Source organism: Leopardus geoffroyi, chromosome B1, assembly GCF_018350155.1.
Source record: "Leopardus geoffroyi isolate Oge1 chromosome B1, O.geoffroyi_Oge1_pat1.0, whole genome shotgun sequence".
Taxonomy (NCBI): domain Eukaryota; kingdom Metazoa; phylum Chordata; class Mammalia; order Carnivora; family Felidae; genus Leopardus; species Leopardus geoffroyi.
Genome location: NC_059327.1, coordinates 108,046,018 through 108,066,703, shown reverse-complemented (window position 1 = coordinate 108,066,703; position 20,686 = coordinate 108,046,018).

The window sequence follows — 20,686 nt, the reverse complement described above, 5'->3', positions numbered from 1 at the left end:
TTAATTCAGATGGCAGGACCATTATGCCATCTTTTCCTTCCTTCTTGAACAGGAAGAAGATACACATTTAAAATTCACCTTTGCATCATTTTAGCTACTCAAATGTCCTGTTTTCAAAAAATCCTTCACTACACAACCTATTGATTATAATATATTCATTATCATTTCCTTGCCCTGCCTTCTTCAAAAAAGAAAAAAAATATGTGTGTTTTATTATTGTCTGAGTCCCTCATGAGAAGTTAAGCACTATTATGGCAGAGATGTAATATGTTTTGATTCATTCAGTGTATCTAACATCTGAAAAAGTGACTGTTAAGAGAACAAGAACTCGAATATTTGCTATATAAGTGGATGGCTGTACAAATGCATGCTTTTCATGGTTAGATCTATGGTAGGTGTTCTACATTTGAGATCTCATATAATCCTCACAACTTTCAAATGAAGTTATCACATATTTTTATAGTCAAGATAATCCTGGTTCATGGAAATTACTTTATTTGAGACCACAATAGCAAAACTGGGATACGTATTCATACACATTGGACTCTGTATTCCGTATTGTTCCACAGAAGTCTATCTATTTCACTATACTATATGTTTTACAGAGGTGAAATGCTGGTCCATGCCTTCAGCATGATTATGATCTTATTGGAGATGTTAAATATTTAATTGAAAGAACAGACATCAAGGTATAACAAATTAGGTATGCAAGAAAAAATAGAGTATTTAGTACCTAGTATGTTTCCATTAAAATTTATTGAATACTTGTTGGAAAAAATTAGTTATTTAAAAATTCAAAGAAGTTAAAAAGGCACCAAAGGTTGGAGTCTTCTGCAACATCTTCAGAAAGGAAGTGGATTTTAATAGCACAAGAATGAAAAGTTCATAAATTTTACCCCACCACTGTCATATTAGGGTTCTCTGATGATCTAACTGGCAGGTCAATTAGCCTATGTCAAGTATCCTGAGATAGAACAGAAAATTTGGTTATTACACATTTAGAATATTTTATAGTATAGTGGCTCTCCATGCTGACTGCACATTATAATCACCTGGAAAGCTTTACAAATACTTCCCCAAGTGTAAGTCCTCCAAAAATAGAGATTTTAATTGACACCAAAATCTTTAAAAGTTCTTCAAGTGGTTCTCATGTTTAGTAAAGGTTGAGGGTTGAGAACAACTGCCATAGTATATGTGTAGGTGAGAATACTTAATGAATGCTAGGGTTTGCATCCAGGCAAAGAAGTGCTTAGACTTAACAAATTCATGGTTGTTTTAAACTGCTTTGTTGAAGAAAGAATATTTAATAAGTTGCACTTATTAAATAAGTACAATAATGTTTTTAGAAAACATTGAACTTCCTTCAATCTAATTTCTGGATGTAATAAACATAAATAATTTATTTCTTTAAATACACAATAATTGAGTCACGAAAAACTATATATATATATATATATATATATATATATATATATATATATAGTCATTACTAGAGAATATAAATTAATGGGTTTATGTTATTAAAATGACATTTTCATGCCCTCAAAATAAGGTATGATTAACTTCAAAATTCCCATCTATCAGCATAACATTGTCTGAAGCAATAGTCCCTTTTGTTTTCTCTGGGTGGAGGCTTTTCCATATGCTTTTCATAGAAGTAGTAATTTCATTTAAAATCACAGATGGGTTATTGGTGTAGAAATTTGAACAACTGAGAACAGATGCCACGTAAAACTTCTTGGGTCATTTTGCTTGTGTCACATATTTTATCTCAGACAGAATACTTCCTCTAAAATCCCTGTAAGTGAAGTATGGTGAATGACCTTCTATTCCTTTTTAAAAATAATATCCATTCCCTTGTAAAGCCAGATACACTGAGTGACAGAATGCAACCTAAATTTATTTTAAAATATTATATTGATTATAAATACTAATGTAATTATTCTCTCCCCAGCCTATCAATGAACATAACAAGCTTGGGGAAGGGGGAGACTTTTATCAAATAGAGTAGACTGAAGCCTATATAATAAAAGTAATCATAAACTTCTGATGTAATATCATTGAGTATCTGAATATGATCAGCATTTGTATTTCTACCACCTAAAATAGCAAATAGGTCTCAAGTAGAAATTTCTGTTTCTAGTCTCGGGTGAAAATTAAGAGTAAAGCATTACTTAAACTTTTGATTTTCTTAAGAAATATTTTTGTTCTTTTTGATTTTTATATATTTGATTTTACTGTTATATTGAGAATCCTTATTAATCTGTGTGTTCTTTCTATATTCCTCAGATGAGTGATACTTAAAGTCAATGAATGGATCTCTGTTGAAGTGGAATTACAATTTAACATATAATCAAAAGCCATACAGAAAAATTTTATTCAAAACAAAGACCAAAGCAAGGCAGGCCAACAGCATGAAAATTTCAGGGCTTTTAAAAGCATAAGTTCTCTGTGAACTTTGCAATGTAATTTTCCATAAATGACTTACTTTAAACAGCAGACTTTTACACATAACATCCATACTGAAAAAGCAGAAATGAAAATATGCTTGAAATTACCAGCTAAAAGGTGAAATCAAATGGCAATAGCCATGAATGAAAAGTGAGGAACAGTGAGGGGGGGAAGAAAGGTAGAACTGTGGATTTGGGTGTATGAGTAACCAGTGATCAAGATAGTAGAATACTTTGTTGCTATAGCAAAGTGGAAGCAAAATGGACATTTTAAGATTAACTCAGCAGGTTCAGAATCCAGTCAATACCTTTGAGCACCTGCTCTGTACATGTTATTGGGAATTGATGTGCACTTCACAAATATGCCATAGAGAGGAATCCAGCCAAATGAATGAATATTCAGTCTCTTATTCAGTTGTTTCCTTTCTCCCACTGCTTCTTTAAGTAATAAGCAAACTACTTGCAGCAGCATTTCAGACTGTCTGGCTCATTGTTTCATCCTGTATAACTCAACTGTGCCCTCACCAGGTGCTTGACTTACTTAAGAATAATAGTGGCTGTGGTATTATTCTGAAATGAAGAAAAGATATTCTGACATTGTAATTCTTGTTTGGATTTCATTTTCCAGCAAGGATAGTTGAATTTGTTCATTACCATGTTCAATTAATCTTGAGGATAACATAAAAACAATAAAATAATTTAATAGATTAATGAAAACTGAAACGGAGGCAAAATTAATGTTTTACTTAAAACTCCAGTTTTTCCCTTTCTTTCTTTCTCTCTTCTTCCTTTTACTGTATCACTATTCTCTCATCACTCATTTCTTGCTCTCCCAAACATCACAAATCCTCTGTTTTCTCAGTGGTGAGCATGATTGTGGTCATAGAGAGCAGGACTGACACTAGGCTGTGAGCCAGGGGATGGGCAGGAAAATGAGACCGTCAGCGATAAGGTTGCCTATGCCTTCCTTGTGCTTTTTACTCACAACTGGAAGCATTATACATGCTGAAAGTGCTGTTTGAATATTCTCATATTTTAAAAAGAGTGTTTAGTGTTTACATGAGAAAGTTCTAATAAAATTAAAAATGATAGAAATCACATAAAGGCTTTATGATAATGAAAGCTTTCATTAATAAAATAAGTTTTATAAAAAGTCTAATACAACTAAGTTAGCTTACCTGTGCCGAATACAAGCAATGTAATTATGTTTCTTTGGTCCAGCTTACCAATCTTAGATTTGAAACATAAAATATGAAAATAAATACCATTATAGTAATTTAAATAATTATACTAGATTTTAGACAATAATACACTATTTTCACATTATTTCCTTGGCAACAACATTAAACTCAAATATGAAAAGCTAAATTTAACATTTCCTTGTAAGGAGCATAAATGCAATTATTTTTCTAAAATTACTATTGATTACATAAAATCATTTTGTAAAAGGTTATTTCACATTGGTCTTGCTCATTATTCAAGGACCTATTATTCTGATTTGAACTGAAATGAACATTTTTCATTTTGGCATGTATAGAATGATACCTTATTATTAAAATCTCAATTTTTGCATTCAAGAAACATGTAAAACTATGAATAACTTTGAAAATAATTTTTCAAATATATTAATGAATTGAAATCTTACTTCCCAAAGTTTTCAAGTAGTTTTTATCTGTGGGCATTTGAAACTTTTTTTTAATGTGGGAAATGTGGCAGAGATTGCTAATTATCTATTGAAAATCCATTCTCTCCTTTTGCTTTAGCAATAAAAAGAATATATTGATAGAGACAGGAATATATTCAGCTGTATAAAGAACCCTTCTTGTCTTGGCTTTACTTTGCAAAATCAAGTAGTCAAAACATATATTAAAAAGTCATCAGGTAGGTCTTTGAGGAAGAGCTGGAAGATTCCTTTCCTTTTCCCTTATTTTGTTCTTCCTGAGTATGACTAGGAATTACTGGTTGGTGCTCTCGTGTTGATCTTGTTGACAGATTACTTGAAGTACTAAAGATGGGAACTGACATATGGAAGGACTTTGGCACCTCTTAGTGACATCATTGAGATGTTATGGAAACCCAAGTTTGTCTATTTGCCATTCTAAAGCTAATACTCAAGAAACAAGTGGTGTTGGAAAGGAAAGTTTGCTTTATTCAAGAGGCTGGCAACCTGAGGAGACAGTGGACTAATGCCCAATGACCATCTCCCAGATTCCAGATTAAGGAGTAGGGTTCTCAGAAGGGAAATACAGGGTAGGAGATTACATACATATTGGTGAAAAGAGTGAGAAAACCTATGACTATATATGAAAAAAGATGGTGCATTGCATTGAGCAAACATAATATAACCTACACCCCATGTGCACTTTGGAGGAGAGATCAGAACAAGGCAAAATTGAGCCCCTAACCTCAGGAGATTATCTTAGGACAAGAACAAGTGGCTATGGACATTCTTCAAGAGCTGGTGTAAAATGGATGGTGCTTTGGGCTCATTGTCACCTGTAAGGAATACAGGGCTTTCCTTGTTTATATGTTGGAACCATATGATTTGACCTAGAGTCTAGACTTCTGCAGAGACAGATTGGATTTGTTAGTGGGGCTGAAAAACACAATAGTTGATTAGAGGAAACAATTCTCTGAAAAACAAGCTTTAAACTTCCTGCCAGTTTCAACCTTATTAACCCTGTGGGACAGTTTCAGACACACACACGAGCAGCCCTGGACTACCTGCATAGAACTTAAGCTATATTTTAGGGCGTTTTTATTTTGAGACCATTGCCATAAGGCAACAACATTCGTCACTGATACACTGCAGACATTACAATTCCAACTAAGGTTCTGGGTGTGTATTTTCCCACTTGTGTTCCAAGGGAGAGAAGTTCAGTAAACTTCACTGTTTATGAAGTGCTGACGACTCTCTGCTACTCCTGGTCTTAGTGAATAGGTCTTACCAGAGTTCCATGCAGGAAGCATAGGTAACAGGTTGTGAAAATTTCAGTGATGAAGAAGGGAGGCTCTGGGAGTTACAAGAGTTTTGTATTTATTGATTTGAATTTGATATTAAAATATGTACTAATGACTAAAAAGTTTAACATTCTGACAAATAATCACACTGAGGCTAACTCAGTTTTATAAAGGTTAAAGGATTATTTCACTGGGTATGTTATTTATTTATTTATTTTCGTGAACATTTTATATTATTTTTTTAGTGTTTTTAATGTTTATTTTTTGAGAGAGAGAGCGCGTGTGTGAGTGGGGGAGGGGCAGAGAGAGAGGGAGACACAGAATCCCGATGAGGCTCCAGGCTCTGAGCTGTTAGCACAGAGCCAGATGCAGGGCTTGAACTCATGAACCATGAGATCATGACCTGAGCTGAAGTCGGATGCTTAACCGACTGAGCCACTCAGGCACCCCTTTCATGAACATTTTAGTATCATTCATTGTCTACCATTAGTTTTTTCTTCAAAACTATGTTTTTCTCTATCATGTTATTTTTTAAGGAAAAAATATTTACATTTTAACATTTCTTTTAGGTTTGAGGGAGCATATTTAGGGGACAAACCTTGGTATTTATATGCTGTACACATAGAAAAAAATAAGAAATCAGAATGAGATGAGAAATCAGCATGTATTTGAGAACAGATTATTATTCCAGAGATATCTTTCTGTTAAAATTCCTATTTTTGTTTGTCTTTGAGATTATCTTAAGTTAAAGCTTAGAAAATAAGTTAAATGTTTTCTGTTTTTAATTTACATTACAGCTTTCTCGCATTAAAACAAATATGCATCAAAATGTTCAGTTCAAATATAATATTCAAATGTATCTGTGTTGGATGATATGACTTTCTACTTTAACCCATGCTTATTCATTAATTCCCTAGAACATTTTTTTAAAATGTTTTTTTTTAATGGTTATTCAATTTTGAGAGAGAAAGAGAGCGTGAGCAAGGAAGGAGCAGAGAGAGAGAGGGAGACACAGAATCAAAGCAGGCTCCAGGCTCTGGGCTGTTGGCACAGAGTCTGATGCAAGGCTCGAACCCACGAACCATGAGATCATGACCTGAGCGACTGAGGCTAAGACCCTTAACCGACTGAGCCACCCAGGCACCCCTCCCCTGAGACATTTTAAACTTTCCAATCTTTATATACATTCAAAATTGAGGAATTCACTAACTCTATATCAGGCATTCAAAACTAATGAAAGTTCCATCTTATACACACAGGATTATCTGCTTATATGCTGCAACCACTGGTCCTGGTCCTTCTTTCTGGAGAATATAAAAATACATACTTCTCCATCCAACTGCATATCATCCAATATTGAAGATACTTAACATTTAAACCCTAAATCTTTTCTATATTTAAATCACCATAAAACATATTTCCAAGCATCATTATCATCTATTACTATTCTTTTGGTAATTTATAGTAATAAAAATGTTGTTTGCAAGGTAATGAGCAGCTTCTATAGAAAAGAATACAGAGGTGTATGGGAATGAAATTCCATTACATAAGGGATGCTCGCTTTCAGATTAATTACATACTTAGTACTGAATAAACAAATATGATAAATTTTTTTTTAAATTTTTTCAACGTTTATTTATTTTTGGGACAGAGAGAGACAGAGCATGAATGGGGGAGGGGCAGAGAGAGAGGGAGACACAGAATCGGAAACAGGCTCCAGGCTCTGAGCCATCAGCCCAGAGCCTGACGCGGGGCTCGAACTCACCGACCGCGAGATCGTGACCTGGCTGAAGTCGGACGCTTAACCGACTGCGCCACCCAGGCGCCCCGATAAAATTTTAATAATAATTTTAATCTAGATTACAGCCATGTGGGATTTTGTCAAACTGTTTTATTTTTTAACATATTAGAAAAATAATTTCCTAAAACTAAAAAACTAGGCTTCAGTGGAAAGAATGATAGATTCCAAGTATTGGTAGATCATTAGAGACACTTTCTTAAACAAATAAATACCAGCCAAACAACTATATTTTTGATACTCTTAAATTTTAACATCTTTTTTACTATAAGGTTTAGAGAATTCTATGCAACATCACAGGTATGGCCTGACATGATTCAATTAGCAACTTCTTCTCTGTACCATATTCCTGTTAAGAGTTGAAACTTGGGGCACCTGGGTGGCTTACTTAGTTGATTTCTGCTCAGGTCATGATCTCACAGTTCATGATATTGAACCTCACGTGGAGCTCTGAGATGACAGCATGGAGCCTTTTTGGGATTCTCTCTCTCCCTATCTCTGTCTCTGCTTCTCCTCCAATTGCACATGCACTCTCTCTCTCTTAAAATAAATAAATAAACATTAAAAAAAAGTATATGAAAAAAGTCAAAACCTATCCCAGAAATTTTTAACACATTCCTCATGCAAGTACTTCATTATATGCTTTAATCAATTATTTTCTGTAAGAAATAAAGATAGATACAGGGATGGATGGATGAATAGAGGTTTTTTGCTGCTAAACATTTTTTATTTCCATTTACACAGGGGATATTTAGCCTGTTAGCCTATTCTAACCTGTCTGGGTCATTTTTTATTCTAATTATTTCATCAAAATAATTTACTCTTATTCCTAGCTTCTTCAGATCTGAAAATCTGACATATGTAACTTGTATGATTTTATCTAAATTTTGTATATAAAAGTATGCCAAGTTCCATTTAAATTTAATACATTAGAAACCTACTGAATGAGAGAAGATATTTGCAAATGACATATTTGATGAAGGATTAGTATTCAAAATATATAAATAAAAACTAAATGAGATATCATCTAACACCTTCAAAATGACTAAAATCAAAAGCGCAAGAAACAACAAGTATTGGCGAGGATGCAGGGAAAAAGGAACCCTTTTGGACTCTTGGTGGGAATGCAAACTGGTACAACTACTGTGGAAAACTGTATGGAGAGTCCTCAAAAAATTAAAAACAGAACTACCTCTATGAACCAGTGTGTGTGATACTGGGTATTTAACCACAAAATACAAAAACACTAAAGTGGTATGTACACCCTTATGTTTATTGCAGCAGTATTTGTAATAGCCGTATCATGGAAGCAACTCCAGTGTCCATCGACAGATGAATGAATAAAGACGATGTGGTATGTATATGTATAAGATACTATTATTTATATCCTGGAATACTATTTAGCCATAAAAAGAATGAAATGTTGTCATTTGCAACAACATAGATGGATCTAGAGAGTATTGTGCTAAGTGAAATAAGTCAGTGGGAGAAAGACAAATACTACATGATCTCACTCATAAGTGCAACTTAAGAAACAAAACAAACAAGCAAAGGAAAAAAAGGGAGACTGACAGACACACACACACACACACACACACGCCAAAAAACAGACTCTTAATTATAGAGAACAAACTGATGGTTATCTGAGAGAATGTGAAATAAGTGATGGAGATTAAAGAGTACACTTATGATGATTACTCAGTCATATATAGAATTTTTGAGTCACTATATTGTACACCTAAAACTAATATCAGGCTGTATGTTAACTATACTGGAATTGAAATAAATAAATAAATTTAATACATTAATATTACCAATAGGCACAATTATTAAAAAACATAAAAATACAGAGTTCACAGGAGAACAAAGGCCTTGCCAAAAAAAACTAAATTGGCAGCAATAACTTATTAAGCAATATTTTTATGAAATATTTCACAAATAAATAGGTATAAATAATGACATATAAAACACCAAAGCACTTAACGTGCATGTTATATAATTCACTGTTACCAATATATTGGAAATTTCTGCTCAACACCTTTGTTTGTGTTTTCCACTCTCTCCACCACACTTAGTTTATATAACTTCCATGAATTTCATTGTTGTTTTACTACACATTTGTGTATCCCTAACCTAACTAACTATATATACATATATATACACACCATGTATATATATATAACTATGTATATACACATATACACATGCATACTTGTATGTATATACATACACACATATAATTACTTTCCATGTTTTAATATTCATATATGTAATTATAGTCTGTATGTTCTCCTAAAGCTCACTTATTAAGAATTTTCTATTAAAGTATTATCTACATATATAGCCATGTATAGCAGCAATGATATTTTCTCATCAAAGCTCATCAACTAATATTTACACTGAACATATGTTTCTACCAGTAACAAAGGCCAATGCCATGATCCTTTAAGGAGACCAACCAGTGTCTTGGTGGCAAGTTGATAACAGTGCATCCCTTCCACTCCAGAAATAACATTTCATCCTAATTGTGTTTAGCATGTATTCAAGTTATAAGTTAGCCCCTTTGCTCATGCACTTCCCCAATCATCACTATCAGAGGTTCACAAAAGTGTGATCCTGCATAACGTGTCTCAGATTTAGAAATCTACTTGATGGAAAATGTGATGTGGGTACATTCCCCTGAATTACTGGTCCTAGCTGATGGGTATATCATCCAGAAGTTTCCATCCTGAAAGAATATTGGAGTGGCCTCTTGAAAGTGTAGCAGAAGCACCAGCTTGGTGATTATACATACCCTTTGAAGCTGGCACATTATCCTTCATGATGTAGAACAGTCCTTAAATCAATGGATATTGTATGCTTCTTTAATTTTAAAAGATAGAATAAATGGGCCTGGAAGTAAAGCAATGAAGTAGGAGTGGCCCAGCTGTCAGAAAGTGATTTACTTGGGAAATTAAAGTTTCCACAATCTTAGTCACTGTGAATGTAAAAGTCCTGCTTCCTAGAGAATGAGTATTATTTAAAGTTTTTTAATGCTTATTTATTTTTGAGAGAGAGACACACAGAGCATGAGCGGAGGAAGGGCAGAGAGAGAGGGAGACAGAATCCGAAGCAGGCTCCAGGCTCCAAACTGTCAGCACAGAGCCCTACACAGGGCTCAAACTCACGAACCATGAGATCATGATTTGAGCTAAAGTCGGACGCTTAACTGACTGAGCCACCCAGATGCCCCAAGAATGAATATTATAAAAGGGACTTGAATGAAGACCAGGAAGAAGAGTCATATTATGGACAGTGAGAATAGCAAGTACAATGTCCTGATGTGCTTCCAGCAGTGGGAGTGAGATGGAGTAACAGTGATTCATATCATTCTTCTCACAGATTCATATCTACAATGAAAAATACAAAATCTTGATGTTCTTCCTAGTTGCTATATAATCTCTTTTTTCTTCACTTCTTTCTAAGCACCTACCCTGTGATTATGTTTTCCGAATCAATTTTTTATTCTTATGTTTTATACCACCGTTAGTTTTTCTAAGATTGCCTGTATTTAGATTCTTTTCAATAAATTCATTGGCCACATGTCACATCTAAATTCTAATCCTTAAATTATGCAGAATTATATACTGTTAAGTATCCACTCGTTTAAATTAGTTTTTAACTTCTATGATAAGATTGCTCATTCTCCTGTTGCACAATAAAATGAGCAACATGGTTAGGAGGGAAAGTAAACCTGGGAAGGTTCATCACTCCACAATTTTCTAATCTCACTTATGAGTTCTACTTCTATCTCTGCAGAGATAGAATGGTTTACCTTACGCAGATGCTAGTTAAAATATACACATTCTTCTGATTAATATGATCTTAAACTTTCTTATCAAAAGTAACTGTCTTTCCCCACTAAACCATTTCTCTTCTTGGGATTGATTTTAAATATTTGTTGAATGAATACATGATTATAGTCTTCCGTATTCTGTTTTATTTCAGCCTGGAATCTGTTGACATATAACATTTATAAATCATTTCTCTCTTCCTATTGTTCTCCTATATACACAATTTTACCCTAGTACTTAATTTATTAAATCTCATAATCTCTCCTAACTTTCATAATCTAGTATAATATGATTTTGCTATAATTAGGCAATGATGTTTCCCAGTATTTCTCAGACATCTAAAGCAAGATTTAGTTAGATATATTTTCACCAGTGGAACTCCCAGGATTTTATTTATTCTATTCAAAGTCTTTGTTTTTAATTGACTACTGCATTCCTTTTCCACAGAACCTTTTACAGTTAAGGCCACACATTTTCCCTTTCTGAGGTATGTAGCATTTTTTTAAGCCATAATTTAATTACTTCAATTACCTCATATGCCTTAATTTTTTCTTACTAATTTTAAGTCAATATTCATACATATTTTGTGTGTATGTATACGTGCACATATTTTCTTCTCTTGTATCTCTTAGAAATCTTAGAAATGCTGAGTGCAAAACAGATACGTAGACAAAGTGAATATTACTGATTCGTTACTTAATTCATCACTCTGGACTTCATTTCCTTATTTGAAAATCAGAGAGATAAATATTTGATTTTATTTATTTATTTTACAAGCACATAGTAAAAGAAAATTGTGGTCAGAATATATGTAATAATCATCACATAATATAGAATCAGATAGCCTAATTTGGAATTATTTTGTGGCTATTAACTGTATAACCTTAAGCGACTTACCCTGTTTGTTTCACCATTACTTCATCCTTGATACAACTTATAAACTACTAGTGGGGTACAATCATCATCATCATCATCATCATCATCATCATCACCCTCATCAATACAAAGGAAAAAATAATTACTTTTATTGGCTACTAACTGTGTGCCAGAAACTATCCTAAGAACCCTCTAGGATAGGGGACATATAAATGAATTTCAATATAATAGCCAGTGGAAGTCTTAAATATGGAATGATTTTTTAAGAAAATTATGAGGCTACTCTTTTAGCTCACAATTGGTATCCTATCAGAATACTTAGCAAATCAGTAGATAAAAAAGATCTATAATATTCAGAATCTATTCTTTGTCAAGAATCAGAGCAGTGGATCAGAATTAAAGTACCGGTTAGTAAAACTGTGTCCTCTTGTTATGAGTCCAACAGTCTAGTATAGTCTGTTGTAGAATGAGGAAATTCCATAGTATTCAAAGACCCACTATTTACAAGGGAATAAGAAAATGACTACCTTCTCACTTTGGCCAAACCCCTTTTTTATATTAAGTATAATTTGGTGAATATATTTGTGCTATAGTTACTAGTTAGAAACCTCGATAGAGAATAATTTCTGTAAGTAAGTATTTCTAGGCTTAAAAAAATTCTGAAACTGTACAAATTTACTTGAGAATTTACTGCTTACAAAAAGTTGATTATAGGAGTTCAATAACAAGATAAGAAGAGAGCATAAAACAGGGTGTTCACAATTGTTAAACACATAGCATGCAACAGCAATTCACTTTGGATGATGGAATGCTGAGTGTCTTACTGAACTTGATATGGCTTTGGTACCCCATTTAGAGTACATTTTTTACATCACATTCCATCTCCCACACAATTTTTGGCAGGCAAGATGAGACATGAGGAAAAGAAAAACACAAAAATTTCCATAGACACCTAAAGGTTTTTGATGGAAAAAAAATTAGGAAATAATTTTAAATTAAATAAGTAATGCAAAAATCAGTAGCTGTGTTTTTATTCTTAAATAGAGTGGCCATAAGTTGGTACAGTGACATAGGCAAGTTTAAAATATTATAAATATCTGGAAGCTCCAGAACATCTAGGAAGAGTTTATTGGCTGTCAGAAAGATACCACAAGAGATTTATACATAGAAAAACAACAACAACAACAACAACAACAACAACAACAACAACAAACAACAGTCATCAGCAGCAGCAGCGGCAGCATTCTAGCCCTGGCTTAACAACTAAAATGGAGAAAAATGTCTTAAGCAAAGTTTTAAAAAATAACAAAAACATCAGAAAACTTTTGATGAAGACATGCTAAATAGGATATCAAAATGAAATTAAAAATACTGTTAGAAAAATTATGATAAAATTTAATAAATGTCAGAGTAGCTTACAGACTTCAGTATAACAAAAATCAATTAAAAAAAAAGACAGACTAAAACAGGGGCGCCTGGGTGGCGCAGTCGGTTAAGCGTCCGACTTCAGCCAGGTCACGATCTCGCGGTCCGTGAGTTCGAGCCCCGCGTCAGGCTCTGGGCTGATGGCTCAGAGCCTGGAGCCTGTTTCTGATTCTGTGTCTCCCTCTCTCTCTGCCCCTCCCCCGTTCATGCTCTGTCTCTCTCTGTCCCAAAAAAATAAATAAACGTTGAAAAAAAAAAAAAAGACAGACACCCAGATTGGAGAGAAGAATCTCTATTCACACATGAAATGATCTTGTATGTAGAGTATCCTATGGAATCCACTGCACAACTATTATAGCCAATAACTTAATTTAGCAAGGTTGCAAGATATAAGATTAACACAAAATCCGTTGTATTTCTATATACTGGAAATGAACAATTTGAAAGTGAAATTAAGAAAACAATTATATCACAAGCGCATCAAAAATAATAGAATTCTTAGAAATAGGTTTAATAAAATAGATGTAAAACTTATACTCTGAAAGCTACAAAAGATGATTGAAGTAAATTAAAGAGATCTAAATAACTGAAAACATCCTGCTTTCATAGATTGGAAGACTTAACATTGTTAAAACGTCAGTATCCCCAAACTGATCTGCAGATTCAACATAATCCCTAACATAAGTCAATAAGCTTGTTCTAAAATTCATATAGAAAGCACAAAAAAACAGTCCTGAAAAAAGAACAAAGTAGAAGTCACATTTCCAGATTTCAAGTTTTTCTACAAAGCAAGCAAGAGTAATCAAAAGGATAAACAGATACATCAATGGAATAGGACTGAGAGTCCAGAAATGAACCCATATATATTTGATAAATTGATTTTCAACAGAGGTTTTAAGACCATTCTATAAGGAAAGAATAACCTTTCAATAAATAGTGTTGAGACAACGAATAGTCACATTCCAAAGAAGGAAGTCAGACCTTAGCTCACCTTGTACAAAAAATGAACTCAAAATCATCAAAGATCCAAATATAACTAAAATTATAGAATTCTTATGAGGAAACATAGAAGGAGATCTTATTTTGAGCTGAGCAAAGAAGTTATTATACTGAAAGGATAAAAGCATCTGTATCATCAAAACAACTCTTTGAGACTGACTTATAACTAATTCTATTGGATATTATATTAGATTATCTAACTTACATTATTTAATGCACTTTTAGTTTGCATATAGCAATGTATAGAAGGTGTCTATGACTATTTAAACCCCCATGTTAAATGGAGAACAGGACAAAGAACCAATATTGTAATATATTATTTATGAAGCAGATTCTTAAAAACAAATCTTTTTGGAAAAGAAGATAGGAGAATATCTTTCAGGTCAAGATACGATAATGTAGTATCTAAACATATGCTTTGATTTTAGACAATTCTGTTTATAAATGCTTTGTCTTTGCCTTACTAACTTAATGACCTTAAGTCACATACACCCTCCATGGCTTAGACTTTTTATCTGTCAAATGGGAATAAAACATTTCTAAATCATATAACAGTTGTTCAAGTTAGCATCGATTAGATGCCTTATACAAAACTCATAACATGTCTCTGCACCCAGGAAATATTTAAAGGTAAATAGAAGTTTTATTAGCATGATTGGCATTTCTTTTGGGTTAAATTAAAAACAAAACAAAAACACAGTAAATGAACATCCAACCAGCAAACCCAGGAATCTACCACCAAAAATAAGCATTTCAAATTTACCATAAAGGCAAAAAAAAATTTTGCTCTGAAATGAAGTTTGTCTTTTCTTTTTAGCTTTGTTGTGGTGTAATTAAAAAATAAAATTGTGCATATTTAAACCCATCTTCAACTATCTTTATTAAAAGTGTGGTACAGGCATGACAGGTTTAAAATGACAGCTCTTAAGGCAGAATCCTCAAAAGTTTCATTTTATAGTGTAGAGTGGTGTTAAAGGATTAGAGAAAGGTTTGGTTAATAGGATTTTTATTGGAAATTCTAAGGGATATGCAAAAAAAGTGTGGGGCATACATGAAAGTATATTATAAACATTTGTATGTACACATGAAAATTTCCATAATTAATAACAAGAAACATGGCAGAATAATGTGACTGTTTCAAGAAGCTTTCAAAAGCCAATTTGAACCAGGAATATTTATTTGAGCTGAGTGTCTGTACCTCTTGAGATTAACCTAACACTAATTCAAGTCCTATTGTCTTACTGGTAAAAATAAATAGACTATAACTTGATTTATAAGTGATGTAATAATCAACTATGAACTTTGGTTTTCTATGCTATGCTAATAAAGGTGTGTTGAATTTAGAATCTTCTAGAACAGAGAGAAAGGTTGATAAGGTGATAATATGCTTTGGTTATAAATCATGTTCTTGCTATAGAAATAGGTCTTCGTTTCTTTCTAGTGGTAGTATATTTGTTTCCTGTCTCTTCTCTATTTTTATTATTAAGATATGTTTTTATGGAGACAAAATGAACAATTGTGTCTTTTGAGACTGACAGACTAGAAGATTAGATTTTTATTGTTTCAACTACTTCAATAGGCCTTTGTTTTGCAAATATATGTTTTGTAAATAGTGTACATTTGTTCTTTCCATTTTATAGAGCAATATGATTTTACATGCAAATGGAATAGTTTTATGTCTCCCTACAGACTATTTACCTAATGTATTAGAGTATCTTAGAGTTTCAGTGTTCCAAGTTTTGATGTCTATGTTCCAAAGATAAATGTGCTATATATTCATAGCCCCACACATCAGTTAAATATGTATATATTTATATATATACATGTATTTATATATGTATATATGTATATAGTATATTATTATATATAATATATATGTAATATTATATACATAATTATATATATAATTCAGTAAAAATATTACTTGTATACAGAACTCATTATTAAATATGGCTTGCTAAATTTTCTTTCTCTGCCTGAATTAACATAGTTTTTTATTTCATAAGCATTGTCATTGCTTAAATTTTATTTCTTCCATATATTTTTCTGTTTGTCCATTTTATAGAGAGGTGAGTGCTCAGGCATAAATCTTTTCAAGACTTCTTTGTAGAGGTATGTTAAAATACTTATATATTTATATTTGTGGCAATTGGGGGAATAAGTTAAAAAATCAATGTAGTTTTCTGTACTGAGAAGCCAATCAGATAATGTTTACTTGTATGATCTCTAATCAAGAGGTTTTATTATTTGGGAATTTAAGATTAAAGCATCTTTGAGAATAACTTTCAGAGGGTAACACTTCTATTTGAAATATGATTGACACCTAATATTTATTGAATGCTTACAAGGTCCTGAGAATTGTCTAAGCACTTTAAGTGTGTATATCACTCAAGTTCCACTGTAAGCCTTTCAAAAATTAAGCTTAAGAAATGAGAGAGAGAGAGACCGAGAGAGGAAAGTGAGAGAGGTGTCAAGAGAATTTAAGTTCTCCAAGATCACACAGCTACTAAGTGACAAAACAAGAATTCAAACTCACATATTCTGACACTAGAACTTGAGCACCTGATCACAGACCTTAACTACCTCCCAAGAGAAAAACAGTGAAAAGGAATGATAAATTACTGATAATATTGATGGAGCTTGGAAATTATTTTCCCTTAATGTGACTTTGGGTATATCTTTAAAGTGATAAAACTAACTGGTATGGCTGAAGTTTCATAACAGAAAATTAAATTGCATGATATTAAAAATACTTCATTGATAAGACATGATACTTTCCTTAGGTATTTGGACTACAATTTGACTATTTGTAAGTTATTATAATAATAATAATAATAATAATAATTATTATTATTATTAGTAGTAGTAGTATTAAATGTTTATTTTTGAAAGAGAAAGAGAGAGTGAGCATGTGCAGATGAGCAGGGGAGGGGCAGAGAGATTGGGAGACAGAGGATCCAAAGCAGGCTCTGTGCTGACACCAGAAAGCCTGATATAGGACTCGAACCCACCAACCATGAGAACATGACCTCAGCCAAAGTTGGATGCTTAAAGGACTGAGCCACCCAGGTGCCCCTACAAGTAATTATTATTAAAGAGATCAGAAATACATATAAAGTTTTAAGAATGAACATATACACTGTTAGACTTCTGCAGTGCCATAACTGAAGTAAAAAATAGACTATTTCTTTCAGCATTAAGCAGAATCTTAAAAGGTATATATTACTTTCATAATTTTAATAAACATTTGCATTGCTATTTTCCTACACTTAGGCATCCAAATATAGAGAAATCTTAGGAATTTATTAATAAAGAGAATCTGAACTTGAGTCTTTTGGTGCCACCTTCTGGCATGTATAATTGTATAAAATATTCCAAATTCTAACAAAGTTTCTAATGACTAAGTTAAATTAGCTGGTTTTATGTTTGTTCAGTATATACATTCTACTTTGAGTTTGTTTTTGCTGACGTCAATATGGAGAAGGTCTTGAATTATACAAAGGCAGTATTCAAATTCCATTGTAATATTTAGTATGTAATAACGGTACATAGAAAAAACTGATAGGAAAAGTAGTGGCGTTAAAAAATTAGGATTCTTTTCATTTTATTAAGTAAACTTTGCCAATAAGTTTTAAAATGTTATTTTATTCTCAGAAACTAAATATAGGACTCAATACCTTTAATTGTTCTTTGAATTAATTGTGTTTGATCCAATACTATAATGTTTACAAATTACTTCATGACAGTCTACTCAGGTTATTTCTGTTTCATTAATATATCATTTATTGCACAAAGATTAATGTTAGCTGTCTATATTTGCCACAGCTTCCTCTGATAAAAGTAGAAAAAATAATTTCTGGAGGAAAAGATAAAGTTTTATCTAATGATGGTGACCTATTTTTCCTGGAAACCATTAACATCTAGTGCTATTACAGGTGGAATTTAAAAACAAAATTAGAGGACCACAAAAAATGCATCCTTAGATAATGCTGATCTTATCATTATGCAAATTTTGCAATAAATGTAACCATTTGCTAGAAAATCAAATTGGAAAATTTGAGAACAAGCAATTTTTAGCTTATTATTGACTCTTGTCATTATTGTTATTAGCAATTGTAGTATTAGTACACCCTTTCAAATACTCCATTCAGTTCTATAAATTTAAAAAGGAAGACTTTTAGTTATCCCTTTAAAAATTTGGAATACCACATATTCCCAAGTCCTTACATATGGCTGTAAAAAAAAAACTTTTGCCAGTTATATTTCCCAATTAGAGTTCATTTATTTTCTTCATATTTAGTTTTGTTAAGAAATTACAGAGTATCATTAGACTGCACTTACTGCAAGATTCTGAGAGGATACTGCAGACAATATAAAATTACCAAATTACCAAATATATGCATTTAACATGAGAAATAATGGCAGGAAGAGGCTCAGTTTTCTGTAAGAACATTTATAGAAGGGAAATACTGAATTTTGAATAGTATGTGAGGTTTACCAAAACATGTATTTTTTTTGTTATTCAAATTTTAGTTAACATACAGTTGAATACTGGTTTCAGGTTTTAGTCTTCCTCTGATTGACTTATTTGGCTTAGCATAATCCATTCTAGCTCCATCCATATCATGGCAAATGGTAACATTTCATTCTTTTTGAAGGCTGAGTAATATTCCATTGTGTGTGTGTGTGCGTGTGTGTGTGTACCACATCTTCTTTATCCATTCATCAGTCAATGAACATTTGGGCTCCCTCCATAGTTTGGCATAGTTTAGCAGTTTGGCTAATACTGCTATAAACATTGAGGTGCATGTGCCCCCTAATTAGAATCAGTATTTTTGTATTCTTTGGGTGAATACCTAGGAATGCAATTGCTGGACCAAAGGGTAATTCTATTTTTAGTTTCTTGATGAACTTCCATACTGTTATTTAGAGTGGCTGCACCAGTTTGCATTCCCACCGACAGTGTAAGAGGGTTCCCCTTTCTCCACATTCTTGCCAACACCTGTTCTTCCTTGTGTTGTTAATCTTAGCCATTCTGGTAGGTGTGAAGTGGTATCTCATCATGGTTTTGATTTGTATTTCCTTTGTGATGAGTGATGTTGAGCATCTTTTCATGTGTCTGTTAGCCATCTGGATGTCTTTTTTGGAAAAGTGTCCATTCATGTCTTCTGCCAGCTTCTTCACTGGGTTATTGTTTTCTGGGTGTTGAGTTTGATAAGTTCTTTATAGATTTTGGATACTAACCCTTTATCTGATATGTCATTTGCAGATTTCTTTTCCCATACCTTAGGCTGCCTTTTAGTTTTGTTAATTGTTTCCTTTGCCATGCAGAAGCTTTTTATCTTGATGAAGTCCCAATAGCTCCTGTTTACTTTTGTTTCCCTTGCCTTCAGTGACTTGTCTAGTAAGAAGTTGCTCCAGCCAAGGTCAAAGAGATTGCTACCTGTTTTCTCCTCTAGGATTTTCATGATTTCCTGTCTCACAATTAGGTCTTTCATCCATTTTGAATTTATTTTTGCATATGGTGTAACAAAGTGGTCTAATTTCCTTCTGCATGTCACCATCCAGTTTTCCCAACACTGGGAATAGACGGTCTGTTTTCCATTGAATATTCTTTTCTGCTTTCTCAAAGATGAGTTCCCCATATAGTTGTAGGTTCATCTCTGGATTTTCTATTCTGTTCCATTGATCTATGTGTCTGTTTTTGTGCCAGTAGCATACTGTCTGGATGATTACAGCTTTGCAGTGTAGCTTGAAATCCAGAATCAGGAGGCGTCCAGTTTTGTTTTTCTTTTTCAGGATGGCTTTGACTATTCAGGGTCTTTTGTGGTTCCATACAAATTTTAGGATGGTTTGTTCTAGCTCTGTGAAAAATTCTGATAGTATTTTGATAGGATTGCATTAAATGTGTAGATTGCTTTGGGTAGTATAGACATTTTAACAATATTATGATTATGATTATTATTATTATTTATTATTTGTATTCTCTTAAATTTCTTTCACAAGTGTTCTATAGTTTAATAGTATAGATCTTTTACCTCTTTAGTTAGGATTATTGCTAGGTATTTTATTATTTTGGGGGCAATTGCAAACAGGATCGATTCCTTGATTTCTTTTTCTGTTGCTTTGTTACTGGTGTATAGAAATGCAAGATTTCTGCACCCTGATTTTATGTCCTACAACTTTGCTGAATTCATGCAGTTCTAGCAATTTTTTGGTGGAATCCTTTTGAGTTTTATACCTAGAGTATCATGCCATCTGCAAATAGTGAAAGTTTAACTCTATCTGGGCCAATATGGATGCTTTTTAAAATTTTTGTTGTTGTTGTTGTCTGATTGCTGAGG